The 21,391-nt window shown below is 38.9% G+C and overlaps 1 protein-coding gene and 1 pseudogene across 11 annotated transcripts in view; one reads left to right on the forward strand and one right to left on the reverse strand.

Moving 5' to 3' along the window:
* The window catches only part of MTMR3 (myotubularin related protein 3), a 141,819-nt gene that overhangs the window by 35,590 nt on the left and 84,838 nt on the right, over positions 1-21,391 (forward strand). The gene's annotated exons all lie outside the window — the stretch shown is intronic.
* Positions 18,948-19,073, reverse strand: LOC118018721 (annotated as a pseudogene).

The following is a 21,391-nucleotide window of genomic DNA, read 5'->3' on the forward strand; positions in this document are numbered from 1 at the left end:
TCGGGAGTTCAAGTCCCAAGTTATAGATTACTTAAAAAAAAAAAAAAAAAAAAACAACCCAAAAGCTATTATAGCGTTTGACTACTTAATATATTGCCTTTTGCAGGCAACCTTTTGTAACAGTTGTCCTGGCTTAGCCAATATCCATGTCCTAATTTTTATTACAGGATTTTATGTAAATTAAGAAATGTTTATGGGCGCCTGGGTGGCTCAGTTGGTTAAGCGACTGCCTTCGGCTCAGGTCATGATCCTGGAGTCCCGGGATCGAGTCCCGCATCGGGCTCCCTGCTCGGCGGGGAGTCTGCTTCTCCCTCTGACCCTCCCCCTCTCATGCTCTCTCTCTCTCTCTCTCTCTCATTCTCTCTCTCAAATAAATAAATAAAATCTTTAAAAAAAAAAAAGAAATGTTTAACCTTTATAATAGGATTGTAAATAGTACCCTGGATCTACTATTTTACCAGTTGCTTCATAATGCCTACAATTGATAGCTGGCACTGTCTCACTGGCCACTGTAACCACAGTAGTTTGAGCTTAAAGATACAATGTCAGTAATTAATTATGGATTCTGTTCTTGTTCTGTGATATCCTAACACTTTCAGTAAAAGATTTTGTATTGGCTTTTACAAGCTGGTATTCATTAGAATATGGGAATAATTAAGAGGATTAGCCTCTTAAGAACCCACTTTAACATTAGAAGAGGAAAGGTGAGGGACACCTGGGTGGCTCAGATGGTTAAGCATCTGCCTTCGGCTCAGGTCATGATCCCAGGGTCCTGGGATCGAGTCCTGCATCGGGCTCCCGGCTCAGCGGGGAGCCTGCTTCACCCTCTGACCCTCTCCCCTCTGATGCTGTTTCTCTCTCGCTCGCTCTCTAAAAAATAGATAAAATCTTTAAAAAAAAAAAAAAGAGGAAAGGTGATTTTAAGTGACTGTTTTTTCAGATGAAGGAGGCATTAAATTTTCCTATGTATTGCTTAAAGGAAAAATTGTGTGGCTATAGTCGGGTCATTGTTAGGACTACAAACTTCAGTTTCGTTTTCTTTTTAATATTTTCTTTTCCATTCCTCATCACCCAAAGAAAAAGAACCTTTATATAAGATTTAAAAATTTGTACTGTACTGGGATTTGTTTTTTGTTTTTGTTTTTAAGAGTGAGAAAGCATACAAACAGGAGAGGGAGAGAGAGAATCTTAAGCAGGTTCCATGCTCAGCTCAGAGTAGGGGCAGGGCTCTATCTCACAACCCTGAGATCATGACCTGAGCTGAAGTTAAGTGTCACTCGCTCAATTGACCCACCCACCCAGGCACCCCTGTACTGGGATTTGTATTAAAAGTTGCAACACATACGTGGTGGACTTCATAAAGTGTAATTTCCATCTAATTTTCACTGAAATTGGGGCGCCTGGCTGGCTCAGTTGGAAGAGCATGTGACTCTTGATCTCAGGGTCATGAGCTCAAGCCCCACGTTGGATATAGAGATTACTTAAAAAAATAACTTTCCCGAAATTGGGCCATCTTTGTTCACCAGAACCTTTATCTCACTGGAACAAATCTTTGTGCCACATTTGGCACCACTTAATAGTGTTAGCATTTAAATGTTGACAAAAGATGTTCAGTAATTTCCCCTCATTTTTTATTTATTCATTTATTTTTTTTTATTAATTTTTTCCAAAGATTTTATTCATTTATTTGAGAGAGAGAGAGACTGCGAGAGAGAGCACGTGGGGAGGAGAGGGAGAAGCAGGCTCCCCACTGAGCAGGGAGCCCGATGTGGGGCTTGATCCCAGGACCCTGGGGTCATGACCAGAGCCGAAGGCAGTCACTTAACTGACTGAGCCACCCTGGCGCCCTCCTCTCATTTTTTTAAAAAAAGGCTTATTTATTTTAGAGAAAGCACAAACATGATCCTGCGTGCAGTGGGGGCGGGGCACAGGGAGAGAGAATCTCAAGCGGACTTTGTGCTGAGTGTGGAGCCTGACGTGGGGCTCAGTCTCACAACCATGACATCATGACCTGAACCGGAACGAAGTGTTGGAAGCTCAACAAACTACACCACCCAAGTGCCCTCCCTCATTTTATTCTCATTACTACTAGGTAAACAGAAGGTTATAAAAATATTGTGCGTTTATTTAATACCTGTTGTTTACTTTCCTTTTATGGCTTTTTTCCTTTTATAGCTTTTATGTCTTGGTAAAAAGTTAACTTATGAGTAAATTGACATACTGTGTCCATGATGTATATGGGTAAGTAAGATCTTCGTGTAGCTTGAAGATCTTATGAGTACACAGTATTTGCTAATGATTAAATGTGATTTGAATAACTCGTAAGGGATCATTTGACACATGTAAGTTGCTTATTTATCCTGGAATTGTAAAATACTTTTTCCCCATCTAAAATCATCAAATGTCTTAGGTTGCTAATGCAGAGAGTTTAAGTGTTTAATTTAGAAAAGATGAGTAATTGCTGGTGTTATCTGGTGTGAGATGAACCTGGAAGGGAAGTGTTGGGAGTATGATCTGTACTTGTGCTGTTTAGAACTTTTAGAGATGTATATAGTTCTTTTTTTTTTTTTAAAGATTTTATTTATTTATTTGAGAGAGAGAGTGAGAGAGAGAAAGAGCACAAGAGGGGGGAGCGGGAGAGGGAGGAGCAGACGCCCTGCTGAGCAGGGAGCCCGATGCGGGACTCGATCCCGGGACTCCAGGATCATGACCTGAGCCGAAGGCAGTCGCTTAACCAACTGAGCCACCCAGGCGTCCTATAGTTCTTTCTTGTACTTGTCTACCAGTGTATGCCAGAATAAGGTTTTACTTCTAGATACATTGAAAAATAAGTCCACCATGTTAAGCATCTGTAAATAGGTTGTATACTTTAACTTCCATGTATTAATTTTGAGCTTAAAAATTTTCATTTTGATACAAAAGAGCTCTCTGAGGCATTTCCTCTGCCTTGAAACCTCTTCCTCTTTCAGTTTTACCTGTTTCCTTTATAGGATTTGGCTTAGGTTTATAAATAAAATACTTACCAAATACCACCTATTTACTAGACACTCTTACTCCCTAGGCCTTGTGGATGCAGTAATGAGCAAGATTACGTGGTCTCTGACTTCAGTTTGTGGCCTGTAAAGGAAAAGGAGTAGGGAATTATTCATGTATAAGTTGCTTTCTTGAGTCAAGTGGGTAAAATATGCTGAATGGGGGTGCCTGGGTGGCTCAGTTGGTTAAGCGACTGCCTTTGGCTCAGGTCATGATCCTGGAGTCCCTGGATGGAGTCCTGCATCAGGCTCCCTGCTCAGCAGGGAGTCTGCTTCTCCCTCTGACCGTCCCCTGTTTCACGTGCGCTCTCTCTCAAATAAATAAATAAAATTTTTTAAAAAAGAAAATATGCTGAATCTTTATGATAGTCTTCTGCTGTCTTTTGGTACATTGGGGTATTACCAGAATCTGTCTGGAAATTGTCAATCAACTGTTAATTTAAAGGGATCAGATCATGTCATGTGTTAAGAGTAAAGGGAATTTAACAACGAAAAAAATGCTACTGGTTGTGGATTCTAAAAGGTAGAGATACACAATATTATTTGCTTTTAAGAATACACAGAAAAGGGGCGCGTCTGCCTTTGGTTCTGGGATCGAGCCTCACATCGGGCTACCTGCTCAGCGGGAAGCCTGCTTCTCCCTCTCCCGCTCCCCCTGCTTGTGTTCAACCCTCTCTCGCTGTGTCTCTCTCTGTCAAATAAATAAAATCTTAAAAAAAAGAAAAAAAAGGAAAAGATTGTCTTTATGTTCAGTTGAATTATGTCTTTCCTCCCCACAAGAGAGATTTTATTATCAGGCTAAAATCTAAAATTATAGCTCTCAATGTCCTGTCATATGACTACATAGTTTTGCTGGTAGTCACTGGGTCATTAAGTTTCCTCATTTTGTGCTTCTTGCTTTTTTTTTTTTTCTTTTTTCCTGCGAGGAAAAAATTTTCTCTAACCCCTACCTCTTCCTAATTCTTTAGCATGTCACATTTTTATTCTTTAAACCAGAAGTGTACATATTTAAAAGTAAATGCCATTCTGGGGTGCCTGGCTGGCTTAGTTGGTAGAGCATGAGACTCTCGATCAGGGTCATGAGTTTAAGCCCCATGTTGGGTGTGGAGTCTACAAAAAAAATAAAAATAAAGTAAATGGCATTTTTTTTTCCTTCCTTTTTTTGGACTGTTAATTCCTTTTTTAAAAATTAACATAATGTATTTGTATTAATGTATTTACATGAATACATTAATGTATTAAGATATTATTTCAGCGGTACAGGTCTGTGATTCATCAGTCTTACACAATTCACAGTGCTCACCACAACACATACCCTCCCCAGTGTCCATCACCCAGCCACCCCATACCCCCACCCCTCTCCCCTCCAGCAAACCCTCGGTTTGTTTCCTAAGATTAAGAGTCTCTTATGGTTTGTCTCCCTCTCTGGTTTCATCTTGTTTCATTTTTTCCTCTCTTCCTCTATGATCCTCTGCCTTGTTTCTTAAATTCTGCATATCAGTGAGATCATATGATAATTGTTCTTCTCTGATTGACTTATTTCACTTAGCATAATACCCTCTAGTACCATCCACGTCATTGCAAATGGCAAGATTTCATTTTTTGATGGCTGTATAATATAACATTGTATATATACACCTCATTTTCTTTATCCATTCATCTGTTGATGGATATCTAGGCTCTTTCCATAATTTAGCTATCGTGGACATTGCTGCTATAAACATTGGGGTGCATGTGCCCCTTCGGATCACTACATTTGTATCTTTTTTTTTTTTTTAAAAGATTTTTATTTATTAGAGAGAGACAGCGAGAGAGGGAACACAAGCAGGGGGAATGGGAGAGGGAGAAGCAGGCTTCCCGCCGAGCAGGGAGCCCGATGCGGGGCTCAATGCCTGGACCCTGGGATCCTGACCTGAGCCGAAGGCAGACGTTTAACGACTGAGCCACCCAGGTGCCCCTACATTTGTACCTTTGGGGTAAATACCCAGCAGTGCAATTGCTGGGTCGTTAAAAAAAAGAAAAAGTAAATGGCATTCTGTCTTGGCATGGATTTCTCACTGATACATTTGGCAAAATGGTTTAAACTGTCCAATTTTATATACATTGAAAGCAAAAGTTAGTTATGAAGGGAGAAAGGGAAATTTTCTCATAAAGAAGTTAATAAAATGTTGTAAAATAGTGATATATGCTCCATCGGACATTTGCCTCTTGAAATTTAATAAGTATTTCTGGTCTATTAATTTATATTCACCTTTGGGCATGTTTATAGTCCTGGTTTTAATCTGTAGGAAGTATTTTTCTAGATTAAATTCAACCCAGTATAACTATGTTTGAATGTATTTCATGTATCTAACTTTATTAGGATTTCAGATGATGACTGTATGTGTATTTTATTTTTCCTGTGCTTTTATTGTTTTTAAGATTAAGGTAATTTGTTCAGATGACTCAGGAACTCAGTTATTCCTTATTAGCTAAAAAAAAATTAATAGATCACTCCATATTATGCTAATTTAGTGACTCATTTCTGCTAATTTAACCATCTATAATTGGCTAGAGAAAATAACATTTTGTTGGAGTCTACTTTGTAAAACTAAGCCCATCAAGAAATCCATGCAAGATTAAGACTAGGAATAGAAGACACTTAAGTTGAAGTCTGGATATGGGACTTCAGTAAGAAGTACTTTGTTAAATTTGTTTATTGTTTTGGTACCTCTTGGTATTTAGAATATTTGAATGTTATATTCATTTGGATACCTATATTTTGCATCTTTATAACAAAAAGGAAATGGTTGATATTTAAACGTTTTGAATGGTAGGAAAAGAATCTTAGAGGTGAAGGAAATCATGTCAAGAGCAGTATTGTACATCTATTATGAATAAAGCTTCTTTTTGTTTTCAACCTTATATGCAAATCTCTAGTGGGGCGCCTGGCTGGCTCAGTCTGTTGAACATGCGACTCTTGCTCTCAGGGTCGTGAATTCAAGCCCCACTTTGGGCGTGTAGCCTACTTAAAAAAATCTCTAGAACTCTATTGTTCAAACTTTAATATAAAGCATAGATATAAATTGCATTTGGTTTAAAGATTGAGGTGACCAAATGCAAAAGCTAGAACTTGTCAGTTTTGCTTCTAATTTTTTTTGCCTTTTGTTATTCTTCTTTGAAGATATATGAGAGACTAACTTCTTCAGGTTTTACTAAATTGTATTTTAAAGATTTAAAACATAGAAACAGACCTGTGAATACAGAAAACAAACGGACGATTGCCAGAGGGGAGGAGGATGGGGGGATATGCAAAAATGGGTGAAGGGGTGTGACAGGTATACAGGCTTCCAGTTACGGAATGAATAAATCACAGGGTGGGTAGGGGTGGGGTAGGGGGTTTGGGGGTGAAAGTTACATCATAGGGAATATAGTCAAAGGTATTGGAATAGTGCTGTATGTTGACAGGTGGTAGCTACATTTGGTGGTGAGCATGGCATAAGGTATAGAGTTGTTGAACCACTATGTTGTACACCTGAAACATTGTGTGTCAACTGTACGTCAATGGAAAAAATAAAGTTTACAAACTTTAATGTGAGAGTTGTAACAAAAACTCCCGGATGGTGGTTTTTGTTTTGTTTTGTTTTTTGTCCTCTTGTACATCCTGTTAATGAACATCCTGCTTGGGGAATTTCTTTTGGGGGAGCTTAGGATTTTTGGTTTTTTTCCAAAATTCTTATTTCACTTTACTACTTTTACTTTATGCATGTATGTATGTATATATATATAGAGAGAGAGAGAGAGAGAGAGCATTGTGGTAAAATATAACATGAAATTTACCATTTTAACCATTAAAAAAAATATTTAGAGAGAGTACATATATGTACAAGCAAGGGATGGGGGGAGAGAATCTCCAGCAGACTCTGCGCTGAGTGTGGAGCCTGATGTGGGGCTCGATCCCACAACCCCGAGATCATGACCTGAGCTGAAATCAAGACTCCGATCCTTAACCAGCTGAGCCCCCCACTTTAACCATAACCATTTTTAAGTGTACAGTTTGTGGCATTAAGTACATTCACATTGTTGTGCATCCATCCCCACCATCCATCTCCAGAACCTTTTCATCTTCCTTAACTGAAGCTCTGTACCCATTCATCCCTCTCCCAAGCCCCTAGCAATGATCATTCTGCTTTCTTTTTCTCTGAATTTGACTACTCTAAGTACCTCATGTAAATGTAATCATACAATATTTGTTCTTTTGTGACTGGCTTATTTCATTCAGCATAATGTTGTTGGTTCATCCATGTTGTGGCATGTGTGAGGATTTCCTTCCTTTTTAAGGCTGAATAATATTCCACTGTACATATATGTCATGTTTTGTTTATCCCTTCATCCACTGATGGACACTTGTGTTGCATCCACCTTTTGGCTGCTGTAAACAGTGCTGTGAACATGGATATATAAATACCAGTTCAGGTCCCTACTTTTCAGTTCTTGTGGGTATGTATATCCAGAAGTGGATATACACGCTGGATCATACGGTAATTTTATGTTTTAATTTTGTGAGGAACCATCCTGTTTTCCACAGTGGCTGCACCATTTTACATTCCCACCAGCAGTGCACAAGAATTCCAGTTTTTCCACATGGAAGCCAACACTTTATTATTATTATTTTTTAATTTTAAGTAATCTCGGGTGCCTGGGTGGCTCAGTTGTTAAACGTCTGCCTTCGGCTCAGGTCATGATCTCAGGGTCCTGGGATTGAGCCCCACGTCGGATCCCCTGCTCCACGGGGAGCCTGCTTCTCCCTCTCCCTTTGCCTCTCCCCCTGCTTGTGCTCTCTCACTATCTCTGTCACTATCTGTCTCGCTCTATCAAATAAATAAATAAAATCTTTTTTTTAAAAAGATTTTATTTACTTATTTGAGACAGAGAGAATGAGAGAGAGAGCGAGCACATGAGAGGGGGGAGGGTCAGAGGCAGAAGCAGGCTCCCTGCCGGGCAGGGAGCCCGATGCGGGACTCGATCCAGGGACTCCAGGATCATGACCTGAGCCGAAGGCAGTCGCTTAACCAACTGAGCCACCCAGGCACCCTAAATAAAATCTTAAAAAAATTTTTTTAAGTAATCTCTACACCCAACATGGGGCTCAAACCCACAACCCCGAGATTGAGAAGCATGCTCCACTGACTGAGCCAGCCAGGTGTCCCTAAACTTTATTATTTTCTGTTTGTTTAAAATAGGAGCCATCGTTTTTTTTTTTAAAGGTTTTATTTATTCATTTGAGAGAGAGAAAGAGAGATAGACAACAGGCAGAGAGAGAGGGAGAAGCAGACTCCCCACTGAACAGGGAGCCCCACTCGGGGTTCGAACACAGGACCCTGGGATCAAGACCTGAGCTGAAGGCAGACACTTAACCAACTGAGCCACCCAGGCGCCCCTCTCTGCATCTTTAATATAACACTTGTTATTTACTTCTTTGATTTCTAGCCATCCTTAGTGGATTTGAAGTGTATATCATTGTGGTTTTGATTTACATTTCCATAATGACTAATGATATTGAGCATCTTTTCATGTGCTTATTGACCATTTGTACAACTTCTTTGGAGAAATGTCTGTTCAGATCCTTTGTCCATTTTTATTTTAAAAATTCTTGTTGAGTTGTAGTGTTCTTTATATATTGTATATACAAGTCTCTTATAGATATATAATTTGCAAAGATTTTCTCCCATTTCATGGATTGCCTCTTTTCTTCCTTTCTTTACTTCACTTTTATTTTGTGCTGAATTTACTCTCCTGGGCCATAAGTTTTCTTCAGTTTCTTCTGAGATATCTTTTTCTGTGCAGCCTCCTCTTCTGGCTTAGGAACAGTCTGCTCTTTTTCAGTAAGGATCATCTCAGTGTGGCAGGGAGAGCTCGTGTAGGGGTTAGTCCCAACATGAGCTCTCTAAGTTCTGGGTCGTATCTTGGGGCTTTTTTCACTTGGTTGTGTTCAATGACTAGAGAATCTAAACTCTTAATGTTCAGCATTACTCCCTGCAGTTTTACACCTATTCAGTAAAAAGTCACTCTTTTTGGACCACCGGCCCTGTGTCCAACCCCACTGTTTGGCTTGGGCACACCTACCAACTCCACCATTATAGTGACAGAATGGCACACATTTCTGTAAAGTGACATCCTTCAGATACTTGGTGGCTTTTTGGAAATGCATACTCTTGATGGCCTGGGCAGTTTCATGAGTGTTCTTAAAGTGAACACAAAGATTTGAACCTCTTGGTTGGCATAATTTTTGGGGGTTTTTTTTGGATCAAGTGAATAGCAAACCATTTCCGAGATCACCTCAGGCTGCTTACAGGAAAAGCTGTCTTTCCCCTTTCTTGATGGTGTCCTTTGAAGCACAGATATACTTAATATTGATAAAATCCCATTTGATCTATTTTATCTTTGAATACTTAAGAGTTTTTTTTTTTTTTAAGATTTTATTTATTTATTTGAGAGAATGAGAGAGCACGAGAGGGAAGAGGGCAGAGGGAGAAGCAGACCCCCTGCTGAGCAGGGAGCCCGATGGGGGACTCGATCCCGGGACTCCAGGATCATGACCTGAGCCGAAGGCAGTCGCTTAACCAGCTGAGCCACCCAGGCGCCCCTTGGTTTTTTTTTTAATCCAAGAAACCATTACATAATTCGAAGTCATGAAGTTTTACTCCTAAGTTTTCTTATAAAAGTTCATAGTATTGCCATCTTAATAAATTAAATCTTTTGAGCCATGAAAGCAGGGTGTCTTTCCATTTGTTTAGGTTGTCTTTAATTTTTAACAATGTTTTGTAGTTTTGAAGTTTTTTGTTTTATTTTTAAATTAAAAATTTTTTAAAGATTTGTTTTAGAGGGGGGAAGGGGCAGAGAGAGGGAAAGAGAAAATCTTAAGCAGGCTCCACACCCAGTGCGGAGCCCCATGAGGGACTGATCTTGCGACCCTGAGATCATGACCTGAGCCAAAATCAAGAATTGGATGCTTAACCAGCTGAGCCACCCAGGTTCCCCTGAAGTTTTTTGTTTTAAATTCTTGATTTTTTTTTTTCATTGTCTCTTACAGGGTTTGAGGTGTATTAGAGAGTAATGTTATTTTTCCTTAGTGGTGGTAGTTTATTAGAAGAGAAAATTTGAGTATTGATGGGCTTTCCAAAGTAGCGTGCAATATGGTGCATGATGGAGACACAGCAACTTGTGTAAAATAATAGTAATATTTCTCAGTTTGAACTATTTAAGGGAGGAAAACTTAATACATCCGTTTCTTGTTTGCATCAGTGCTTTCCAAAATAAAATTTCAGTATGTGAGTTAGGTGAATACTTTCTCCATGTAAAATATTAAAACATTAAAGATAAGGCTAAAATTCCTTTAACCGTAATTTTTAGTCCTAGTCTTTTTTTATTCTCTCTGGAAATAATCACTATAATTCATTCAATACATCCCCCAACCCCCCCACCCCCGCCCACAGGCTTTTTCCATCATGCCTCTGTGTGTGTGTGTGTGTGTGTGTGTATGTATGTATACACACACCCCTAAATAATATATGACATTCTTTCCCTTTTTTCTTTTTACTATACTGTACATCTCTCTCTACATTTTATGATTTTTCTCTGCAATATATCTTAGAGACATTTGCTTAAATACTATATGACATTCCATAATATGAACATAATTTTTTGTTCATGTAGTTATTCCTCTGTTGGCCGATATTTAGGTTGTCTTTAGTCTTTTGTTCTTACTAGCTGTTGCAGTGACGGATTTTTTTTTTTTTTTTTAAACATCTCTCTCAATGGGTGACTACTCTGAAGTATCTGAGAAATAGATTTGCTGGGTCAGAGCCCCAGGCTGGCTGAATCGGTAGAGCATGTGACTCTTGAACTCAGGGTTGTGAGTTTAAGCCTCACTTTGGGGGTAGAGATTACTTAAAAAAAAAAAAAAAAAGAAAAAAAGAAAAAGGCAAAACAGATTTGCTGGGTCATATGGTATACGTAGCTATAGTTTTTTTGCTTTGTTTTGTTTTTCCAAACGTAAGCTCTGCACCGAACATGGATTTTGTGACTCTTGATCTTGGGATTGAGAGTTCATGCTCTACCGACTCAGCCAGTCAGGCGTCCCTACATAGCTATAGTTTTAATAATACTGCCAAAATGCTCTTCAAAGTAGCTATAATAGGGACGCCTGGCTGGCTCAGTGGGTGGAGCATTTGACTCTTGATCTCAGGGTTGTAAGTTCGAGTCCCATCGTTGAGTGTAGGGATTATTTAAAAATAAAATCTGTAAAACAAAACAAAAACAAAAAAGTTGCTATTTTACTTCTACCCAAAGTGAATGCAAGTAGTCATTTTCCATGTTCATTCCAGTATTAAGTAAATGGTATCTTAATTTTGCCAGTCTAATGGATGGAAGATAGGAAAATAGTTATCCTCACTGTTTTTATTTGTATTTTTCTGATTATTTATGAGGTTTAGATTATTGTAAGATAGCTTTAGGAAAGTGGGCATTTATTATTTTGTTGTCCATTTACTCAGACTTGGTTCCCTCCCCTGAGACTTACTATTCTTAAAGGTATCAATAATGCTTAAAGGGTCTGTATTTTGACTGAAATGCTTATAGCATTGAGCAAGTGGTTGAGGAGTGGGAGTGGTATGTGGAGAGTAGAGCTGGTGTGAGGGTCAAGTAACTTTGGGAGTCACCTTTTTTTTCTTTTTTAAAAATATTTTATTTATTTGACAGAGCACAAGCAGAGGGAGCAGCAGGCTCCCCGCTGAGCAGAGAGCCCGATGCGGGACTAGGTCACAGTACCCTGGGATCATGACCTGAGCCGAAGGCAGCCGCTTAACCGACTGAGCCACCCAGGCGTCCCTGAGAGTCACCTTGATTGGCTTCTATACAAATACCTTTCTTTCAGTTAAATCAATTTCAGTGAGTTTTTTTTCCCTTAGCATTTGATTTCCCAATCATTTTCCAAATTCTAAATTGTGTGTATTTACTTTTTAAGTCTGCTTTATTAAGATACAATTTATATGCAACAGAATTCATCTAGTGTACTTTGACAGACGTATAGGCTTATAAAGTCACCACCCTATTCTAGACAGAGAATATTTCCATCACTACAGAAAAGGTTCCTAATGCCCTTCAGCAGTCAGTTCTCTCATCAGCCTCAGCGAACTGCTAATCTGATCTGTCACTGTAGATTAGTGTTGCTTATTATAGAAATTTGATATAAATGGTCATTTCCAGACCTTTTATGTAGACTTCGGGGTTTATGATTATATTCAGTTCATTAAGAAAGCAAACTTGAAAAAATGATTAATTTCTAGGTGTTTTTGGCTAAAAAAATTCTTGAATTTCTTTAGAGTTGAGAGTGATTTCTGAATGGTGACTTAGCAACTTTACTTCTGTTGAATTAGGAAAAAATTTTGTTTCCGTTCTGCTGTGGAAATACTGACACAGTAAGGATAACAGTACTTGAATCTCTGAAATGGGATATAGCCCAGTGGAAGGAAGGTAGCAGTAGCTGATTTACCCCTATCTATTTCCATACTTGCCTCTTAAATGTTAGTTTCATGGTACTGTTTACCATTATGTACATTGATTTGGTTTATATTGTCCTGAATGTGCAGACATTGTTTTGAATAAAGGACAACATCCACAGTGGTAGAGTGTTTAGTTTTTTGCCAAAGCTATATTTTAAAAAATAGTTTTCTATTCCCATAATTTCCTCAAAGGGCGTTTTATCTTTTTTTTTTTTTTTTGAGATAGGGCGAGGTAGGGACTGAGGGGAGAAGGAGAGAGACCATCTTAAGCAGGCTCCACGCCCAGCGTGAGCCTGATGCAGGGCTGGATCTCACCACCCTGAGATCATGACCTGAGCTGAAATCAAGAGTTGGACGTTTAACCAACTGAGCCACCAAGGTGGCTTATCTTTTCAAGCAGACTAAAACATAAAACAGTAGAGGGGAGTGTGTCTAACCTTATTTCTAGCTCTTTTGTAAGATCATAATGTTACAGATTCAGCAAGATTTCATGCTATTTGTTGGGAACTCTTTTTTTTTTAAAGATTTTTATTTATTTATTTGACAGAGAGAGAGCACAAGCAGGCAGAGCGGCAGGCAGAGGGAGAGGGAGAAGCAGGCTCCCTACTGAGCAGGGAGCCGGACGTGGGGCTTGATCCCAGGACCCCAGGATCATGACCTGAGGCAAAGGCAGCTGCTTAACCGACTGAGCCACCCAGGCGCCCCTGTTGGGAACTCTTGACCTTCCTTCTTCTTGCATGTGTCTTAATATCTTTGAACACCTTCTATTTAAAGTTTTGCAATGGTCATTCTATTTTTTTTTTTAAAGATTTTATTTATTTGACAAAGACAGCGAGAGAGGGAGCACAAGCAGGGGGAGTGGGAGAGGGAGAAGCAGGCTTCCTGCTGAGCAGAGAGCCCGATGTGGGGCTCGATCCCAGCACCCTGGGATCATGACCTGAGCCGAAGGCAGCCGCTTAACGACTGAGCCACCCAGGTGCCTCCTGCAATGGTTATTCTTAAAACAAAAACAAAAACAAAAACAAAAAAACAACCCACCTCAGAGGTATACTCATGTTAACCAAGATTATAGGGACTGGTTATAAATCTGAGTGCCAGTGGGACACCTGGCTGGCTCAGTTGGTTAAGCGTCTGTCTTCGGCTCAGGTCATGATCCCAGGGTCCTGGGATTGAATCCCACATTGGGCTCCCTGCTCAGCGGGGAACCTGCTTCTCCCTCTCCCTCTGTCTGCCTTTCTCTCTCTCTGACAAATAAAATCTTAAAAAAAAAAAAAGCACTAAATCTGAGTGCCAATGTAATCTGTGTCATTCTATTGCATTGTGGGTTTTGGATTTGAACTGAGAATGTCTGTTCTTTGAAAGCACTGCTTGTTTGTTTTAATTTATTATAAAATTGAGAAATAATTGTACACGTAATAAAGTGTAGTAACCTTAAGCATGGTAATTTTTTACATATGTATAGACCTATGTAACCACACCCAGATTAAGATAGAACATTTACAGCTCTCCTCCCCTAAGACTCTCTCCTAATCTTTCCCAGTCAGTACATACCCCAAAGAGATAATCACTATTTTGACTTCTATCACTATAGTGTCTTTGTTTTTGTTTTTAGTTTCATAGTAAAAGTTCTTTTTATTTTTATTTTTTATTTTTTTAAAGATTTTATTTATTTGAGAGAGAGAGAACGAGAGAGAGCACATGAGAGGGGGGAGGGTCAGAGGGAGAAGCAGACTCCCCGCCGAGCAGGGAGCCCGATGCGGGACTCGATCCTGGGACTCCAGGATCATGACCTGAGCCGAAAGCAGTCGCTTAACCAACTGAGCCACCCAGGCGCCCGTAAAAGTTCTTTTTAAAACGTTTCGTTTTTTGGCTGTAAGTTTAATAGAGCACCAGGATAGCATACCTAACCTATTAGTAAAGTTATAATCAGAGATTGCTTGAAAGGCATGGAAGTGAGCAAGGCTTAATTGTATGATACAGATGATTAATAACAAAATTTTAGTGTAGTCTTATGCAGCCTTCCTCATGGCCAGAATATACTTTACCTGGGACTAGAGTACAGCCTTCTTTTTCATTTGGATTTTTTTTTAATCATAAGGAGAATCTAGAATAATAAAGTAGTATAATGAATATTCATGTACCTGCAGACTAATTGAATAATATTAATCTGTCATATTTGTGTCAGATTTTTAAAATGTTTTGCTTTGATACAATTTCAAATTTAGTAGAAGTTATAGAGATGAGGAATTTACCAATTTTGCCCTTCACCAATTGTTTACATTTTGTGTCATACGCTTTATAATTCTTTCCCCATTTTTTTTTTTTTCTGAACCCTTTGAGAGTAAGTGGGAGGAACTGTGCCCCTCCAGTATTCCTTTGATTACTTTAGAGTTTATTTCCTAAGAATAAGGTAGGGACATTCTCTTACATAACCACGGAGTAATCCTTTATGGATTTTTAGAGTTTAATTTTGAGGATAATCTTATATCTGAGTTCTTGGATACACCTCACAGTTGGCAAGATATTTCACGTACTGCCTCAGCTTCCTCTATCAACAGAAGTTTTAGTATGTTTTTAAACTTAAGTAAATGCAAATGTAGTTTATTTTACTTTTGGTCAAGACGTTTTGAAATTTGAAAATTAAAATGCGTCTTGCTAACTTTGGCTTATATTTCATTAGGTTTGTTGTCACCAAATTTACTATATTATAGTATCTTCACATAATTTTTGAACTGAGAGTTACTAATTATAATTAGGCCTTTGTCAGTGTTCTTTGCACACTAACACTATGAAGTGTCAAGATAATACATAAACTCAACAGAGCATTTTTAGTTGTCCCTTATCACTGCCTCCCACAGAGATGATATGCTTGTCCAAGCCACATTTATTTTCCTTCCTGTTTTCCTGATAATAGTACATGTTTTTAGGGCAGTCGATGTATGGATAAAGGCATTTATATTGTGCTTTCTATGGAAGTGAGTAAATTTGCTTGTGAAAATTAAACTCAGTACACTAAAGGTCTTAGTACACATCTCACCAGATGAGCAACTGTCCATGTTGGAGTCTCTAAAGAAGGGTGGTTTTCCTTGTGCCCTGTTTAGATATTCTGGAGCCCAATTTTTCTCTTGTACATCTAACTTCAGAAGTTTTCTCTGGTTATATTTGCATTTTAGTGTAAAATTTATAATATCTCTTTTCCTTAGTATCTGAGTTTTAGTACTTTATTTGTAGAATTTGAAAAGATCTTACCATTGTTTTAGGGGAAAACTGCATTCACGTGATCATGTCACATCATGCTAAGGTGTCCATTCTAGAAATATACTAGCTCTTTGACCTTGGGCAAATTACTTAATCCTTGGGCAGATTACTTAATCCTTGGGAGATTTGCAGTCCTCACTGAAGTGGGGATAAATAGTACCTACCTCAACAGCAACCCTATGAAGATTAAATGAGATAATGTATGAAAAGTACATAGCTCAGTGATAGGCACATAGTTCAGTAAATACTAGCTTTTAAGTAGGAAGATGATACTTATTTAGACTTTGGTTTTGTTTAACAAAATAATACTTAAATAGTCCTTTAGACTAGTTTTACTAAACCTGTAATGTTCTATAGTATTCAAACAGAGCCTGTATGCAGTGTTTAACTGTAATTTTTTTTGTGAGCAGAGTAATGGATAGATCTATAATGAAGACTTTTTAGTAGCTTTTTTTTTTAAGATTTTGTTTTTTTGACAGAGAGCGAGAGAGGGAACACAAGCAAGGGGGAGTGGGAGAGGGAGAAGCAGGCTTCCTGCCGAGCAGGGAGCCCAGTGCAGGGCTCAATCCCAGGACCCCGGGATCATGACCTGAGCCGAAGGCAGACGCTTAACGACTGAGCCACCCAGGCGCCCCTTTTAGTAGCTTTTTTATGTGTATTGGTTTATTTTCCAGGAATCCCATGAGATTGTTTGGGCAAGACAGATAATTATATTTCTTTTGAGAGCTCAGGAAACATAACTAGAGAGTGTGTGGTGTAACTAAGTTATTGATACATAACGGTATTAGTGGGAATAGCTAACATGTATGTGATTACTAAGTGGTAGGTACAGTTCTAGTTGCTTCTGTGTATTAGATCACTTACAATAACACTGTGAGATATTTTTGCTATCAGAAACATGTTAATGAAAAGAGACCTGCTCAGATGATAGAACTAATAAAAGCCTGAATTAGGTTTTGAGGCAAGGTCAGCCTGACTCTAAAGCTGTGCATGAATGCCTAAAAGCTAACACTCTTTGAATGCTAGTGTATGTTTTTAATTCTTAAACACCAGTATTCCCTTGAAGCCTTTGTTTAAAGGAGCAGAAAGTGAAGTGACAGTGCATAGTAAAAGGGGAAATCCTATTCCTCCACTCTGCCACAAGCTGTGGGGAGTAGAATAAAGGCATAAAAGCAGGAGATGTGGTCTTAAATACGGACGTTTGCAAAAGAATTTGCCTTTCTAATTAGGTTTACTGACTGGTTGAATAATCTTTTATCTTCCCATACCCTTTTGTGGGGAAACGTTTAGAGGCTGGAGACAAAATCAGCTCTCTGTTCTGATATCCCTTAGATGGGTTTGCATACTTCCTGTTCTATAGTCTATAATTGTAATTTGGAAGGATTAGATTTAAGGAGAATAAAAGATTCCTTAACTGCTATAGTTTTATTAAAGTATTGACCCTAACCCCATAATTTTATATATACATATACGCATACATACACATATATATATTATATATAATTTAACTCTGTATTTGGTTATGCTTGGGAACTTTTAGGTAGTTATAGTTTCATTAATATACTGAACACATAGACCAATTGTCTTATCCGGTCAACTTTTTGCTTCCTTGCCCTTATATTTGTTTTATTGTGCTGGTGCCCATAACAACACAAACTTACAGCCCAGTAATGCAGGGCAAATAGACTTAGTTCCTTCCTTCCCTGGAGGCTTTTCCTGTACTAGATGCCAGTTGGGAGATTGGTGAGCCTGGGAGTTTAATGGAAAACCTGATTTCCTGACTTCCTCTCCTTTAGATTAGATTGTCTTAGTGCTGAAATAGGCTTTAAGAAGTAAGTAGAAAGCAGGGCCCAGCTTGAGGTTATTTAAAAGATACTCAGCTTTAGAGTGAATGGATTTCTTCCTTTGTTAACATCTCAGAATGTTGATGGGTTTAATGTTACTATTTAATAATAATCTGTAGTAGAACATTATTTAGTGACACCCAAGTTTTCCATTTAATAGTCATTTATTTGCCTTGGCAAATTTTTAGTTTTATTTTCTAACTTAAGATCTGGTTAAGGAGTGTCACAGTACAAATTGTTCTTGTTATAGGTTAAACACAAAACTATGGATCTTAAAGATGGGAAAGGGACTGTTTTGGATGTGATTGTTTTGTTTTATTCAGAGATTGAGGTCTTGTAGAGATAAACTTTTTTTTTAATAGCCAAAGAATTATTTTCTTTAAATTCCAGTATAGCTAACATACAGTGTTAAATTAGTTTCAGGTGTACAATATAGTGATTCAACAGTTCTATACATTACTGTGCTCATCAAGATAAGTGTACTCTTAATCCTCTTCACCTGTTTCGCCCATCCCCCCCTTCTGGTAACAGTTTGTTCTCTATAGTTAAGAGTCTTGTTTTTGATTTTCTTTTTCTTCATTTGTTTCGTTTCTTAAATTCCACATATAAGTGAAATCATGTAGTATTTGTCTTTAGTTAAGGAATTCTTTTTTTTTAAGATTTTAAACTTTTGAAATTGATGATCCTGAGTTGTGACTTTAAGTCACGTGCTTACCTCACTCTTGAGATAACTTTATAAACCTTTTCAGGCATGCTAATTAAGGTTAGCTGAAACTACTTTTAGCAAAAGCCTTGTGCTTGTTTTCCCAGTGAGCTAAATCAAGCATTAATTTCTGAAGATAAATTTTTTTTTTGACAGGAAGTAGGATTTATTGGGTGGGCATGAGTAGGGAGGGGCAGTGCCAAGGTTCTCATGAGCGCAGAGCCCTCCATTCGTACAAGGGGCCATGATTAGGGATGTATTTGACCCCACAATCATCTGGGATGAGCTGCTTTTCAGCCACCATGTCTTCAAATTCGTCCGCATTAAACTTAGTAAAGCCCCACTTCTTGGAGATGTGGATCGTCTGGTGGTCAGGGAACTTGAACTTGGCCCTGCCTAGGGCCTCAGTCACATGCTCCTTGTTCTGCAGCTTGTTACAGATGGACATGATGACTTGGCCGTTGTGGACCCTGGCTACTGTGCCCTGGGGCTTTCCAAAGGCACCCCGCATGCCTCTCTGCAGCCTAGCTTGGAGATAGCATGTCAGACCTCAATGTCCACTGGAAAGGGCTGTCTCCAAGGTCTCTTAGGGCAACCCATGCAGTCAGCAGGCTGCATACACCACCAAGGAGGCTACTCTTTGCAGCCATGGCACACTGGTCCCCCATGGAGAAAGAGCACAGTTGGCTTGAAGATAAAATTTTTTAATGAAAGTTTTAAAGTTTTTCAAGTTTTCCGGGTAGACATCATTCTGGGATGACTTCCTGTGTATGGAGGTATTACTTGTGTATTTTATACAAAATAACAATTGATGTAGACTATCAGCAGCTGCAACTATTAGTGAGAATATTACGGTACTTTTAACAGGTAAGAAGTTTTATGGGAGCTGAAACTAGAACTCCCCCCCCCCCCACTTTTTTTTTTTCCAAGTAGGAAATTAGAATGTTATCAAAGGTCCAACTTTTTTTTTTTTTTTTCCTCTTCCTCCTCCTCACCATCAGGTTAACCGGTGGTTAAACAACCATTTCCCTGACAGAAGGTGCTGGGTGATTGACAAAAGCTGTCCTATAGCACATTCCCTTGATCATGTCATGAAGTTGATCTCCTTAGAGGCTGACTAACTTCATGGAAATTTCTGTACCTTAGAAGAACTTTAGACTTTACCTAGAACACTGATCACCTGTAAATGCTTGTCCTTTGGTTATATGGAAGACCACAAGTTCATATGCATTCCCTCGGAAAGAGAGATTTGAAACAGTTGGTGACCTTTGTAGGGTGGTACATATGATCTGGTTGTACAACTTTTTCTAGATACTATACCTACTACTTTTGGATGAGGGTTAGAGCCCCTGCTTTAGGATATGATGTTAGGATTTTCTAAAAATTGAAATAGAATTTATATAGTGAAATGCACATAGAAGTATGCAGTTTGAATTTCAGTAAATGTTTACAGCTGTGTAGCCACTGCCTCAATCCTGATACATAACTTTATAGTAGAACGTTCTCTCATGGCCCCCTTGTGGTTATTTCCCCTTCTCTTCCCACCCAAACTACGGTTCCAACCTAAAAGTATGTTTCTGTCACTATAGATTAGTTTTATCTGTTTTTTCATTTAGATGGAATCATATAGTATTTACTCTTTTGTAAGTTTTTTGCTTTGAGTCAGTCTAATGCTTTTGAGATTCATCCATGTTCATTTTTATTGCTGAGTAATATTCCATTGAAGAAATGCACCCACAATTTGTTTATCTGATCACTTGATACTGGAAATTTTGAGTTCTTTCCAGGCTATTATGAATAAAGTTGCTCTGAACATTTGTTTCCAAGCCTTCTTGGGATCACATGTTTTCACTTCTCTTGGGTTAGTATCAAGGAATGGAATTGCTGGGTCATAGAATACATGGATGTTTAACTTCATAAGCAACTGCCAGACTGTCCCTCCAGAGTGGTAATGCCAGGTTTATACTTTCATGAGCCACGTATGAGTTCCAGTTACTCAACATCCTCACATTTGTTCTTGTAAGTCTCTTTAATTCAGTTATCCCATTGGGTGTGAAAGAGTATCTCATTGTAGTGTTTTCACTTGGATTTCCCTAATGACTGATGATGATCCACATCTTTTAATGCGCTTATTGGCCATTGATAATATCTTTGGTAAGGTTTCGGGGCACCTGGGTGGCTTAGTCAGTTAAGCATCTGCCTTTGGCTCAGGTCATGATTCCAGTGTCCTGGGATCAAGTCCCGCATCGGGCTTCCTGCTCAGCGGGGAGCCTGCTTCTCCCTCTCTCTGCTGTTCCCCCTGCTTGTTGTGTGTGCGTGTGCTCTCTCTCTCAAATAAATAAAATCTTAAAAAAAAAAAAAATCTTTGGTAAGGTTTCCATTAAAATATTTTGTGTATAAAAATTTTCTTCCTCGGGGTGCCTGGGTGGCTCAGTGAGTTGGGCGGCTGCCTTCGGCTCAGGTCATGATCCCCGGGTCCTGGGATCGAGCCCCGTGTTGGGCTCCCTGCTCAGCAGGGAGCCTGCTTCTCCCTCTCCCTCTGCCTGCCTCTTTGCCTACTTGGGCTATCTCTCTGTCAAATAAATAAATAACATCCTTTTTTTAAAAGATTTCATTTATTTATTTGACAGAGCGAGACAGCGAGAGAGGGAACACAAGCAGGGGGAGTGGGAGAGGGAGAAGCAGGCTTCCCGCCGAGCAGGGAGCCTGATGCGGGGCTTGATCCCAGGACCCTGGGATACTGACCTGAGCTGAAGGCAGCCGCTTAACAACTGAGCCACCCAGGTGCCCCAATAACATCTTAAAAAAAAATTATAAAACAAAATTTTCTTCCTCTTATTGATTTGTTTGCTCTTTATATATTTTGGACATGAGTCCTTTATCAGATAAATGCATTTGCAAATATTTTCCCCCACTCTGTGAATTTCATTTTCTTAATGGTCTCTTTAATCAGAGATTTTAACAATTTTTAAAAATCTTTTTTATTGTGGGGAAAATATACATAACAAAATT

This window comes from Mirounga leonina, unplaced genomic scaffold (assembly GCF_011800145.1).
Source record: "Mirounga leonina isolate KUSES-001 unplaced genomic scaffold, KU_Mleo_1.0 Mir_171, whole genome shotgun sequence".
Lineage (NCBI taxonomy): Eukaryota > Metazoa > Chordata > Mammalia > Carnivora > Phocidae > Mirounga > Mirounga leonina.